Here is a 12527-nt window from a genome sequence, read left to right as displayed (position 1 = left end):
GGCTTTTTTTGGGGGGAAGCGGAGAGCGACATTGAAAAAGGTTACCGCCGCCGCCTCGCCCTCCGTGTTAAATGATTGCAAGCCGGCGGCGGCGGCGCTCCCTGTAGTCGTGTCCGAGCGGTTAAGGCGATGGGCTAGAAAGCCATTGGGGTCTCCCCGCGTCGGCTCGAATCCTGCCCACTACGGCGCCCTTCTCCTGTCGCTTCGGCCTGCCCAGAAAAAGGCAGAGTGCCGTTTCTCTCTTCCTGCTTCTTGTACAAACGCTAAATCGCTTGGACCTGCTGCCTTGGAAGTAATGTCTTCAACATCCACCAGTGACATTTCACAGCTGGAAGCACACAGCCACGCTTTTGGCATTGGCATGTCTTGCGCCCTACTTCCAGCCTTTGAAGACCTAATTATTCAAACTGAAAGAACCGGCTGAATGAGTGTTTGCAGTGCACCAGGAGGAGCAGGGACCATAGCATTGGAGGGGTGAGGATGGCGCAGATGGAAACGTTTTCATGCGCTCCTCTGGGAGGAATGAAAAGAAAAGACGAAACCGGAAACAGTAGTAGCCGCAAGACGAAGTGTCTTCAAGCGCCAAGCAAGCGCTCCTCGTTAGTATAGTGGTGCGTATCCCCGCCTGTCACGTGGGAGACCAGGGATGGATTGCTTGACGGCGAGCCAGGTTGCTTTTCTCCCATCAGATTCCAACCGCTAATGCTAACGCAGTGTGTGGGAGCTTACATGCTTTTCCTTTCCCGTCTTTTTCGGACGACTATTCCAAAGGGGTAACCTGAAGGAATAGGGGCCTGAAGACACGAGGCATTCTTAAACCAGCACTGGGCTGCACGGCCATCTGTTGTGATCAGGTTATATTCGAGTCAAAAAGCCAGAGCATCCGCTTCCATCCTATGGAGCACGAGCTAAATCGGAAGAGGCAGGGGATACACCTACGCCTATCGGCGCACGTTCCCTGCGTCAGGCTGCTTCACCCATTTGCACCCGACTGGAGACGGCACTGAGCAAGCTTTTTGTCAGGAGTGGGATTCGAACCCACGCCTCCAGGGGAGACTGCGACCTGAACGCAGCGCCTTAGACCGCTCGGCCATCCTGACGCGGGCCCCCTGTCCCGGGGCGGTCTGATGAGCCACCGCGATCCCACTGCGCTCCTCGAGTATCGCACTGTTATTAATACTACAGTGTGACTCCAGCATTAAAATGTTTGGAAAATGTGTCGGCTTTTATAATCCAGTGTAGAGCAGCATGTGATGATTTGTGCTACAACACCAAGCGCTCAAAGTGACGTCTGCGTTTGTCGTTGAAACTTTCAACTCTTTCATCACTTATGTAGGAAATAAAAAGAGCAGTTGTGCGCCACACGCAGAGAGGCAGTCAGCAGAGTGGCGCAGCGGAAGCGTGCTGGGCCCATAACCCAGAGGTCGATGGATCGAAACCATCCTCTGCTACATGTGTCCTATGCACGATTCCTAAGCATGCCATTGGGTTAGCAAAGTGCCTTCAAATAGTCTGCATCTCCCTTTCTTTAAATTCTGTCCTGAGTTTCTCTCTCGTGTGTGTTTGTGCAAGCTTGACACTTGCGGGACTCTTTAATCTTCACCAATACGGAGATGACCAAATGTGTCTTCGGTTGTTCTGAGGTCTTTGATAGTTTCTTTGAAAGCTTCAACTGAACCTCGAAATCGAAGCAGTTATGTCTATATTGATTTCTCGCGTTAATCATTACGAACCAGGAACAGCCAGCACACTCGGTCGCATTAGTAATTATGTCACGTCTCTACTTAGCAGAGCATTCAAAGGCCCACTGGAAGTAGTAAAGCACTAAAACACTGCAAAACTGAACTCGGGAAAATCATACTGGGAGCTCTGAGCGATGTCTGCATCCAAGCCATCCAATACGGACTCTGAAACCTTGGAATATCAACACTATGATGCGCTACCTTTTACCTGGAGCAAAACGATGGAATTAGAAGAATGCTTACCGCAGGATACAACTGTGCCGCTGTTATTTGGAGCACGGTTTTCACTTGCATGAAAACTACAGCAGAACGTAGAAGGATGATCACTGAGGAGTCCACGCGGGCATGCTGAGGAGATTGTAGGTCGTACATTTCAATGATTACTGACATTTGCGCTGCTGGAGGTACAGTAATCAACAAAGAACAGGGTGTGCTACTCTCGAATCCGGTCAGCACATGATGAAAAGCCAGGAAGTATACCTTGTCAAATTGCCGTCAACAGGGACAAGTTAACCACCAGCTCCACCGGCGCCCGGCTAGCTCAGTCGGTAGAGCATGAGACTCTTAATCTCAGGGTCGTGGGTTCGAGCCCCACGTTGGGCGGTGCCCGTCTCCTTATTAACAAAGTTTCCCGCTCATCCTTGAACCTCTTACACCTCGATGGTACCGAGCACTGCGTTTTAATGCACAGGTGTGATCAAACCGAGATGAAAAGGGCGTATCTAGCTCCTTGCCCGAGAGATAAATCAAAGGTTCCGCAGATAATCCCTTGGCTCCGGTCACCCGGACGCAGATAGGAGCTGCAGCCATCATAACTTGTATGAAAACTAAGAAGAGCTCCTGTCTATTTACAGTTTCATTTACTCTAGCGTTTCCTTAAACATTGCGTGTACGAAGGCTAAGAAATTGGAGAGCTATTCTAATACAATAACTATTAGGAATCTTTTCGGCATAACAGTTTCACTGTGATTTTGCAGGTAACACGTACGTTGGGAAAACATTTTGAACGCGATCAATAACCGCACTGGAAAAATGTGGGAAAGAAAGGGCGAAAAGCGACTCTTCAACATGTGGAAATATCTTCCTGAGCGGAGCCCTCTTCTCGAAGCTCAACACTCTGCAAGAGTCACTTCTCCCAACTTGCGCCCGCAGGTTTCCGTAGTGTGCCTGCAAAGAGCCATCCGCTTGAGACAGGTGCACCTCCCGATTTCATTGAACTAAGCTAGATGCACAATTTCTAATGCAGCCTTCATCACAATAGACAGTTCATTTCTCGAAAGCTTGTCGTAAAAAAAGGAAACAAAGAACGAAAACGTATAGCTGACAATCTTCTGAAGATGCAGATTCAGCTTTGGGGAAATGGACATTTTATGTATGCAGATGCTTTTCAAGCGCTGGTTTTAGAACGTCGCTGTGCTTCCAGCATCCTTTTCAGCCTTCTAAACTGGCTACCGAGGTGCCGATCACATTGTAAAGCGGTTGAGAGGCCGGAGCTGCTCAAACCGCTCTTGCCGTTTCCCATCAATCAAAAGCACTATGTTGTTTCTTTGTATGGAAAGCTTTTCAAGTCTGGCATCGACACGCACCTTTCCTGAAACGTCCAAAAGGTGAATGCTTCGCAAAGAAATCCAGTCTACCTTCAGGGGGCATGATGTTGAAATCGGAATGAGCCCTGGGTGGGCTTGAAGCAGCAGCTGTTCAGTTAACAGCTGCACAGAAACGCACCCCGCTTGCTTTGTATCATTCGCAAGTTTCTGGTTAAAGAGTAAAAAAGGCTGGAATTCTTCTGCCAGCCGGCAGGATTTCTTCTGCACTCACCCAGAAAAGCCAAGAATTGTATTTCATCTTTCGCAAGCTGTATTTTCCAGGAGGAGAATGAATACTTGCATTAAACTGAATCAAGCCGACAGAGACGCACAGCCGTTGTTTTTCTCCATGGGAAGTTTTTCGTTAAGGAAAAACACCGTTGTCATTTTCTTGCCAGCCGGCGGTATTTCTTGTGCAGCGATGAGCCAGATTTGTATTTCGTATTTCGCAAGTTGTGTGAATTTCTTGAAGTTGAAAGTGAATTCGCTCCAGAAAAGAAATGTCCAGTCGCATGAAAGCCGTGGCTGTTTGTTAAACCGCAGGACCTGAGCTTGCGTTCTGTTTCTCATGGCGTTCGCAAAGGCGATTCCTGCCTTTAAAACTGCTGTGACTGCGACTGAAAGTGGCGTGTGGCGCAGCTTCTAAAGTCTTGTTGACGCTCCTCGATGTTGCTTTCTCTCTGCCTAAGGAAGTTCGATTGTCGCGTCGGAACGGGGAGACCTAATCCTTCCAGCTTTAAGCCACCCTTCAGTCTTCTGAAGGGTGTCCGAGTGCTAGCATGTCATTTGGCTTTTTTTGGGGGGAAGCGGAGAGCGACATTGAAAAAGGTTACCGCCGCCGCCTCGCCCTCCGTGTTAAATGATTGCAAGCCGGCGGCGGCGGCGCTCCCTGTAGTCGTGTCCGAGCGGTTAAGGCGATGGGCTAGAAAGCCATTGGGGTCTCCCCGCGTCGGCTCGAATCCTGCCCACTACGGCGCCCTTCTCCTGTCGCTTCGGCCTGCCCAGAAAAAGGCAGAGTGCCGTTTCTCTCTTCCTGCTTCTTGTACAAACGCTAAATCGCTTGGACCTGCTGCCTTGGAAGTAATGTCTTCAACATCCACCAGTGACATTTCACAGCTGGAAGCACACAGCCACGCTTTTGGCATTGGCATGTCTTGCGCCCTACTTCCAGCCTTTGAAGACCTAATTATTCAAACTGAAAGAACCGGCTGAATGAGTGTTTGCAGTGCACCAGGAGGAGCAGGGACCATAGCATTGGAGGGGTGAGGATGGCGCAGATGGAAACGTTTTCATGCGCTCCTCTGGGAGGAATGAAAAGAAAAGACGAAACCGGAAACAGTAGTAGCCGCAAGACGAAGTGTCTTCAAGCGCCAAGCAAGCGCTCCTCGTTAGTATAGTGGTGCGTATCCCCGCCTGTCACGTGGGAGACCAGGGATGGATTGCTTGACGGCGAGCCAGGTTGCTTTTCTCCCATCAGATTCCAACCGCTAATGCTAACGCAGTGTGTGGGAGCTTACATGCTTTTCCTTTCCCGTCTTTTTCGGACGACTATTCCAAAGGGGTAACCTGAAGGAATAGGGGCCTGAAGACACGAGGCATTCTTAAACCAGCACTGGGCTGCACGGCCATCTGTTGTGATCAGGTTATATTCGAGTCAAAAAGCCAGAGCATCCGCTTCCATCCTATGGAGCACGAGCTAAATCGGAAGAGGCAGGGGATACACCTACGCCTATCGGCGCACGTTCCCTGCGTCAGGCTGCTTCACCCATTTGCACCCGACTGGAGACGGCACTGAGCAAGCTTTTTGTCAGGAGTGGGATTCGAACCCACGCCTCCAGGGGAGACTGCGACCTGAACGCAGCGCCTTAGACCGCTCGGCCATCCTGACGCTGGCCCCCTGTCCCGGGGCGGTCTGATGAGCCACCGCGATCCCACTGCGCTCCTCGAGTATCGCACTGTTATTAATACTACAGTGTGACTCCAGCATTAAAATGTTTGGAAAATGTGTCGGCTTTTATAATCCAGTGTAGAGCAGCATGTGATGATTTGTGCTACAACACCAAGCGCTCAAAGTGACGTCTGCGTTTGTCGTTGAAACTTTCAACTCTTTCATCACTTATGTAGGAAATAAAAAGAGCAGTTGTGCGCCACACGCAGAGAGGCCGTCAGCAGAGTGGCGCAGCGGAAGCGTGCTGGGCCCATAACCCAGAGGTCGATGGATCGAAACCATCCTCTGCTACATGTGTCCTATGCACGATTCCTAAGCATGCCATTGGGTTAGCAAAGTGCCTTCAAATAGTCTGCATCTCCCTTTCTTTAAATTCTGTCCTGAGTTTCTCTCTCGTGTGTGTTTGTGCAAGCTTGACACTTGCGGGACTCTTTAATCTTCACCAATACGGAGATGACCAAATGTGTCTTTGGTTGTTCTGAGGTCTTTGATAGTTTCTTTGAAAGCTTCAACTGAACCTCGAAATCGAAGCAGTTATGTCTATATTGATTTCTCGCGTTAATCATTACGAACCAGGAACAGCCAGCACACTCGGTCGCATTAGTAATTATGTCACGTCTCTACTTAGCAGAGCATTCAAAGGCCCACTGGAAGTAGTAAAGCACTAAAACACTGCAAAACTGAACTCGGGAAAATCATACTGGGAGCTCTGAGCGATGTCTGCATCCAAGCCATCCAATACGGACTCTGAAACCTTGGAATATCAACACTATGATGCGCTACCTTTTACCTGGAGCAAAACGATGGAATTAGAAGAATGCTTACCGCAGGATACAACTGTGCCGCTGTTATTTGGAGCACGGTTTTCACTTGCATGAAAACTACAGCAGAACGTAGAAGGATGATCACTGAGGAGTCCACGCGGGCATGCTGAGGAGATTGTAGGTCGTACATTTCAATGATTACTGACATTTGCGCTGCTGGAGGTACAGTAATCAACAAAGAACAGGGTGTGCTACTCTCGAATCCGGTCAGCACATGATGAAAAGCCAGGAAGTATACCTTGTCAAATTGCCGTCAACAGGGACAAGTTAACCACCAGCTCCACCGGCGCCCGGCTAGCTCAGTCGGTAGAGCATGAGACTCTTAATCTCAGGGTCGTGGGTTCGAGCCCCACGTTGGGCGGTGCCCGTCTCCTTATTAACAAAGTTTCCCGCTCATCCTTGAACCTCTTACACCTCGATGGTACCGAGCACTGCGTTTTAATGCACAGGTGTGATCAAACCGAGATGAAAAGGGCGTATCTAGCTCCTTGCCCGAGAGATAAATCAAAGGTTCCGCAGATAATCCCTTGGCTCCGGTCACCCGGACGCAGATAGGAGCTGCAGCCATCATAACTTGTATGAAAACTAAGAAGAGCTCCTGTCTATTTACAGTTTCATTTACTCTAGCGTTTCCTTAAACATTGCGTGTACGAAGGCTAAGAAATTGGAGAGCTATTCTAATACAATAACTATTAGGAATCTTTTCGGCATAACAGTTTCACTGTGATTTTGCAGGTAACACGTACGTTGGGAAAACATTTTGAACGCGATCAATAACCGCACTGGAAAAATGTGGGAAAGAAAGGGCGAAAAGCGACTCTTCAACATGTGGAAATATCTTCCTGAGCGGAGCCCTCTTCTCGAAGCTCAACACTCTGCAAGAGTCACTTCTCCCAACTTGCGCCCGCAGGTTTCCGTAGTGTGCCTGCAAAGAGCCATCCGCTTGAGACAGGTGCACCTCCCGATTTCATTGAACTAAGCTAGATGCACAATTTCTAATGCAGCCTTCATCACAATAGACAGTTCATTTCTCGAAAGCTTGTCGTAAAAAAAGGAAACAAAGAACGAAAACGTATAGCTGACAATCTTCTGAAGATGCAGATTCAGCTTTGGGGAAATGGACATTTTATGTATGCAGATGCTTTTCAAGCGCTGGTTTTAGAACGTCGCTGTGCTTCCAGCATCCTTTTCAGCCTTCTAAACTGGCTACCGAGGTGCCGATCACATTGTAAAGCGGTTGAGAGGCCGGAGCTGCTCAAACCGCTCTTGCCGTTTCCCATCAATCAAAAGCACTATGTTGTTTCTTTGTATGGAAAGCTTTTCAAGTCTGGCATCGACACGCACCTTTCCTGAAACGTCCAAAAGGTGAATGCTTCGCAAAGAAATCCAGTCTACCTTCAGGGGGCATGATGTTGAAATCGGAATGAGCCCTGGGTGGGCTTGAAGCAGCAGCTGTTCAGTTAACAGCTGCACAGAAACGCACCCCGCTTGCTTTGTATCATTCGCAAGTTTCTGGTTAAAGAGTAAAAAAGGCTGGAATTCTTCTGCCAGCCGGCAGGATTTCTTCTGCACTCACCCAGAAAAGCCAAGAATTGTATTTCATCTTTCGCAAGCTGTATTTTCCAGGAGGAGAATGAATACTTGCATTAAACTGAATCAAGCCGACAGAGACGCACAGCCGTTGTTTTTCTCCATGGGAAGTTTTTCGTTAAGGAAAAACACCGTTGTCATTTTCTTGCCAGCCGGCGGTATTTCTTGTGCAGCGATGAGCCAGATTTGTATTTCGTATTTCGCAAGTTGTGTGAATTTCTTGAAGTTGAAAGTGAATTCGCTCCAGAAAAGAAATGTCCAGTCGCATGAAAGCCGTGGCTGTTTGTTAAACCGCAGGACCTGAGCTTGCGTTCTGTTTCTCATGGCGTTCGCAAAGGCGATTCCTGCCTTTAAAACTGCTGTGACTGCGACTGAAAGTGGCGTGTGGCGCAGCTTCTAAAGTCTTGTTGACGCTCCTCGATGTTGCTTTCTCTCTGCCTAAGGAAGTTCGATTGTCGCGTCGGAACGGGGAGACCTAATCCTTCCAGCTTTAAGCCACCCTTCAGTCTTCTGAAGGGTGTCCGAGTGCTAGCATGTCATTTGGCTTTTTTTCTGGGGAAGCGGAGAGCGACATTGAAAAAGGTTACCGCCGCCGCCTCGCCCTCCGTGTTAAATGATTGCAAGCCGGCGGCGGCGGCGCTCCCTGTAGTCGTGGCCGAGCGGTTAAGGCGATGGGCTAGAAAGCCATTGGGGTCTCCCCGCGTCGGCTCGAATCCTGCCCACTACGGCGCCCTTCTCCTGTCGCTTCGGCCTGCCCAGAAAAAGGCGGAGTGCCGTTTCTCTCTTCCTGCTTCTTGTACAAACGCTAAATCGCTTGGACCTGCTGCCTTGGAAGTAATGTCTTCAACATCCACCAGTGACATTTCACAGCTGGAAGCACACAGCCACGCTTTTGGCATTGGCATGTCTTGCGCCCTACTTCCAGCCTTTGAAGACCTAATTATTCAAACTGAAAGAACCGGCTGAATGAGTGTTTGCAGTGCACCAGGAGGAGCAGGGACCATAGCATTGGAGGGGTGAGGATGGCGCAGATGGAAACGTTTTCATGCGCTCCTCTGGGAGGAATGAAAAGAAAAGACGAAACCGGAAACAGTAGTAGCCGCAAGACGAAGTGTCTTCAAGCACCAAGCAAGCGCTCCTCGTTAGTATGGTGGTGCGTATCCCCGCCTGTCACGTGGGAGACCAGGGATGGATTGCTTGACGGCGAGCCAGGTTGCTTTTCTCCCATCAGATTCCAACCGCTAATGCTAACGCAGTGTGTGGGAGCTTACATGCTTTTCCTTTCCCGTCTTTTTCGGACGACTATTCCAAAGGGGTAACCTGAAGGAATAGGGGCCTGAAGACACGAGGCATTCTTAAACCAGCACTGGGCTGCACGGCCTTCTGTTGTGATCAGGTTATATTCGAGTCAAAAAGCCAGAGCATCCGCTTCCATCCTATGGAGCACGAGCTAATTCGGAAGAGGCAGGGGATACACCTACGCCTATCGGCGCACGTTCCCTGCGTCAGGCTGCTTCACCCATTTGCACCCGACTGGAGACGGCACTGAGCAAGCTTTTTGTCAGGAGTGGGATTCGAACCCACGCCTCCAGGGGAGACTGCGACCTGAACGCAGCGCCTTAGACCGCTCGGCCATCCTGACGCGGGCCCCCTGTCCCGGGGCGGTCTGATGAGCCACCGCGATCCCACTACGCTCCTCGAGTATCGCACTGTTATTAATACTACAGTGTGACTCCAGCATTAAAATGTTTGGAAAATGTGTCGGCTTTTATAATCCAGTGTAGAGCAGCATGTGATGATTTGTGCTACAACACCAAGCGCTCAAAGTGACGTCTGCGTTTGTCGTTGAAACTTTCAACTCTTTCATCACTTATGTAGGAAATAAAAAGAGCAGTTGTGCGCCACACGCAGAGAGGCCGTCAGCAGAGTGGCGCAGCGGAAGCGTGCTGGGCCCATAACCCAGAGGTCGATGGATCGAAACCATCCTCTGCTACATGTGTCCTATGCACGATTCCTAAGCATGCCATTGGGTTAGCAAAGTGCCTTCAAATAGTCTGCGTCTCCCTTTCTTTAAATTCTGTCCTGAGTTTCTCTCTCGTGTGTGTTTGTGCAAGCTTGACACTTGCGGGACTCTTTAATCTTCACCAATACGGAGATGACCAAATGTGTCTTCGGTTGTTCTGAGGTCTTTGATAGTTTCTTTGAAAGCTTCAACTGAACCTCGAAATCGAAGCAGTTATGTCTATATTGATTTCTCGCGTTAATCATTACGAACCAGGAACAGCCAGCACACTCGGTCGCATTAGTAATTATGTCACGTCTCTACTTAGCAGAGCATTCAAAGGCCCACTGGAAGTAGTAAAGCACTAAAACACTGCAAAACTGAACTCGGGAAAATCATACTGGGAGCTCTGAGCGATGTCTGCATCCAAGCCATCCAATACGGACTCTGAAACCTTGGAATATCAACACTATGATGCGCTACCTTTTACCTGGAGCAAAACGATGGAATTAGAAGAATGCTTACCGCAGGATACAACTGTGCCGCTGTTATTTGGAGCACGGTTTTCACTTGCATGAAAACTACAGCAGAACGTAGAAGGATGATCACTGAGGAGTCCACGCGGGCATGCTGAGGAGATTGTAGGTCGTACATTTCAATGATTACTGACATTTGCGCTGCTGGAGGTACAGTAATCAACAAAGAACAGGGTGTGCTACTCTCGAATCCGGTCAGCACATGATGAAAAGCCAGGAAGTATACCTTGTCAAATTGCCGTCAACAGGGACAAGTTAACCACCAGCTCCACCGGCGCCCGGCTAGCTCAGTCGGTAGAGCATGAGACTCTTAATCTCAGGGTCGTGGGTTCGAGCCCCACGTTGGGCGGTGCCCGTCTCCTTATTAACAAAGTTTCCCGCTCATCCTTGAACCTCTTACACCTCGATGGTACCGAGCACTGCGTTTTAATGCACAGGTGTGATCAAACCGAGATGAAAAGGGCGTATCTAGCTCCTTGCCCGAGAGATAAATCAAAGGTTCCGCAGATAATCCCTTGGCTCCGGTCACCCGGACGCAGATAGGAGCTGCAGCCATCATAACTTGTATGAAAACTAAGAAGAGCTCCTGTCTATTTACAGTTTCATTTACTCTAGCGTTTCCTTAAACATTGCGTGTACGAAGGCTAAGAAATTGGAGAGCTATTCTAATACAATAACTATTAGGAATCTTTTGGGCATAACAGTTTCACTGTGATTTTGCAGGTAACACGTACGTTGGGAAAACATTTTGAACGCGATCAATAACCGCACTGGAAAAATGTGGGAAAGAAAGGGCGAAAAGCGACTCTTCAACATGTGGAAATATCTTCCTGAGCGGAGCCCTCTTCTCGAAGCTCAACACTCTGCAAGAGTCACTTCTCCCAACTTGCGCCCGCAGGTTTCCGTAGTGTGCCTGCAAAGAGCCATCCGCTTGAGACAGGTGCACCTCCCGATTTCATTGAACTAAGCTAGATGCACAATTTCTAATGCAGCCTTCATCACAATAGACAGTTCATTTCTCGAAAGCTTGTCGTAAAAAAAGGAAACAAAGAACGAAAACGTATAGCTGACAATCTTCTGAAGATGCAGATTCAGCTTTGGGGAAATGGACATTTTATGTATGCAGATGCTTTTCAAGCGCTGGTTTTAGAACGTCGCTGTGCTTCCAGCATCCTTTTCAGCCTTCTAAACTGGCTACCGAGGTGCCGATCACATTGTAAAGCGGTTGAGAGGCCGGAGCTGCTCAAACCGCTCTTGCCGTTTCCCATCAATCAAAAGCACTATGTTGTTTCTTTGTATGGAAAGCTTTTCAAGTCTGGCATCGACACGCACCTTTCCTGAAACGTCCAAAAGGTGAATGCTTCGCAAAGAAATCCAGTCTACCTTCAGGGGGCATGATGTTGAAATCGGAATGAGCCCTGGGTGGGCTTGAAGCAGCAGCTGTTCAGTTAACAGCTGCACAGAAACGCACCCCGCTTGCTTTGTATCATTCGCAAGTTTCTGGTTAAAGAGTAAAAAAGGCTGGAATTCTTCTGCCAGCCGGCAGGATTTCTTCTGCACTCACCCAGAAAAGCCAAGAATTGTATTTCATCTTTCGCAAGCTGTATTTTCCAGGAGGAGAATGAATACTTGCATTAAACTGAATCAAGCCGACAGAGACGCACAGCCGTTGTTTTTCTCCATGGGAAGTTTTTCGTTAAGGAAAAACACCGTTGTCATTTTCTTGCCAGCCGGCGGTATTTCTTGTGCAGCGATGAGCCAGATTTGTATTTCGTATTTCGCAAGTTGTGTGAATTTCTTGAAGTTGAAAGTGAATTCGCTCCAGAAAAGAAATGTCCAGTCGCATGAAAGCCGTGGCTGTTTGTTAAACCGCAGGACCTGAGCTTGCGTTCTGTTTCTCATGGCGTTCGCAAAGGCGATTCCTGCCTTTAAAACTGCTGTGACTGCGACTGAAAGTGGCGTGTGGCGCAGCTTCTAAAGTCTTGTTGACGCTCCTCGATGTTGCTTTCTCTCTGCCTAAGGAAGTTCGATTGTCGCGTCGGAACGGGGAGACCTAATCCTTCCAGCTTTAAGCCACCCTTCAGTCTTCTGAAGGGTGTCCGAGTGCTAGCATGTCATTTGGCTTTTTTTGGGGGGAAGCGGAGAGCGACATTGAAAAAGGTTACCGCCGCCGCCTCGCCCTCCGTGTTAAATGATTGCAAGCCGGCGGCGGCGGCGCTCCCTGTAGTCGTGTCCGAGCGGTTAAGGCGATGGGCTAGAAAGCCATTGGGGTCTCCCCGCGTCGGCTCGAATCCTGCCC

General features: G+C 49.1%; 9 non-coding genes across 9 annotated transcripts; 6 read left to right on the top strand and 3 right to left on the bottom strand.

Annotated features, from left to right (window-relative positions):
- Positions 1 to 1017: 1017 nt before the first annotated feature.
- On the bottom strand, positions 1018 to 1100 carry trnal-cag (transfer RNA leucine (anticodon CAG)). Its single transcript has one exon. It is a non-coding gene; the product is annotated as a tRNA-Leu (tRNA).
- Positions 1101 to 1379: 279 nt separating this feature from the next.
- Positions 1380 to 1451, top strand: trnam-cau (transfer RNA methionine (anticodon CAU)). The gene has a single exon. It is a non-coding gene; the product is annotated as a tRNA-Met (tRNA).
- An 821-nt stretch (positions 1452 to 2272) lies between these two features.
- trnak-cuu (transfer RNA lysine (anticodon CUU)) lies at positions 2273 to 2345 on the top strand. Its single transcript has one exon. It is a non-coding gene; the product is annotated as a tRNA-Lys (tRNA).
- Positions 2346 to 5133: 2788 nt separating this feature from the next.
- Positions 5134 to 5216, bottom strand: trnal-cag (transfer RNA leucine (anticodon CAG)). Its single transcript has one exon. It is a non-coding gene; the product is annotated as a tRNA-Leu (tRNA).
- Positions 5217 to 5495: 279 nt separating this feature from the next.
- On the top strand, positions 5496 to 5567 carry trnam-cau (transfer RNA methionine (anticodon CAU)). The gene has a single exon. It is a non-coding gene; the product is annotated as a tRNA-Met (tRNA).
- An 821-nt stretch (positions 5568 to 6388) lies between these two features.
- trnak-cuu (transfer RNA lysine (anticodon CUU)) lies at positions 6389 to 6461 on the top strand. Its single transcript has one exon. It is a non-coding gene; the product is annotated as a tRNA-Lys (tRNA).
- Positions 6462 to 9249: 2788 nt separating this feature from the next.
- Positions 9250 to 9332, bottom strand: trnal-cag (transfer RNA leucine (anticodon CAG)). The gene has a single exon. It is a non-coding gene; the product is annotated as a tRNA-Leu (tRNA).
- Positions 9333 to 9611: 279 nt separating this feature from the next.
- On the top strand, positions 9612 to 9683 carry trnam-cau (transfer RNA methionine (anticodon CAU)). The gene has a single exon. It is a non-coding gene; the product is annotated as a tRNA-Met (tRNA).
- An 821-nt stretch (positions 9684 to 10504) lies between these two features.
- Positions 10505 to 10577, top strand: trnak-cuu (transfer RNA lysine (anticodon CUU)). Its single transcript has one exon. It is a non-coding gene; the product is annotated as a tRNA-Lys (tRNA).
- Positions 10578 to 12527: the final 1950 nt, after the last annotated feature.

The sequence above is a fragment of the Lepisosteus oculatus genome, unplaced genomic scaffold (genome assembly GCF_040954835.1).
Source record: "Lepisosteus oculatus isolate fLepOcu1 unplaced genomic scaffold, fLepOcu1.hap2 HAP2_SCAFFOLD_95, whole genome shotgun sequence".
In the NCBI taxonomy this organism is placed as follows: Eukaryota; Metazoa; Chordata; class Actinopteri; order Semionotiformes; family Lepisosteidae; genus Lepisosteus; species Lepisosteus oculatus.
Note: the sequence above shows the minus strand (reverse complement) of the source record. Positions and strands in the feature narration are given on the sequence as shown.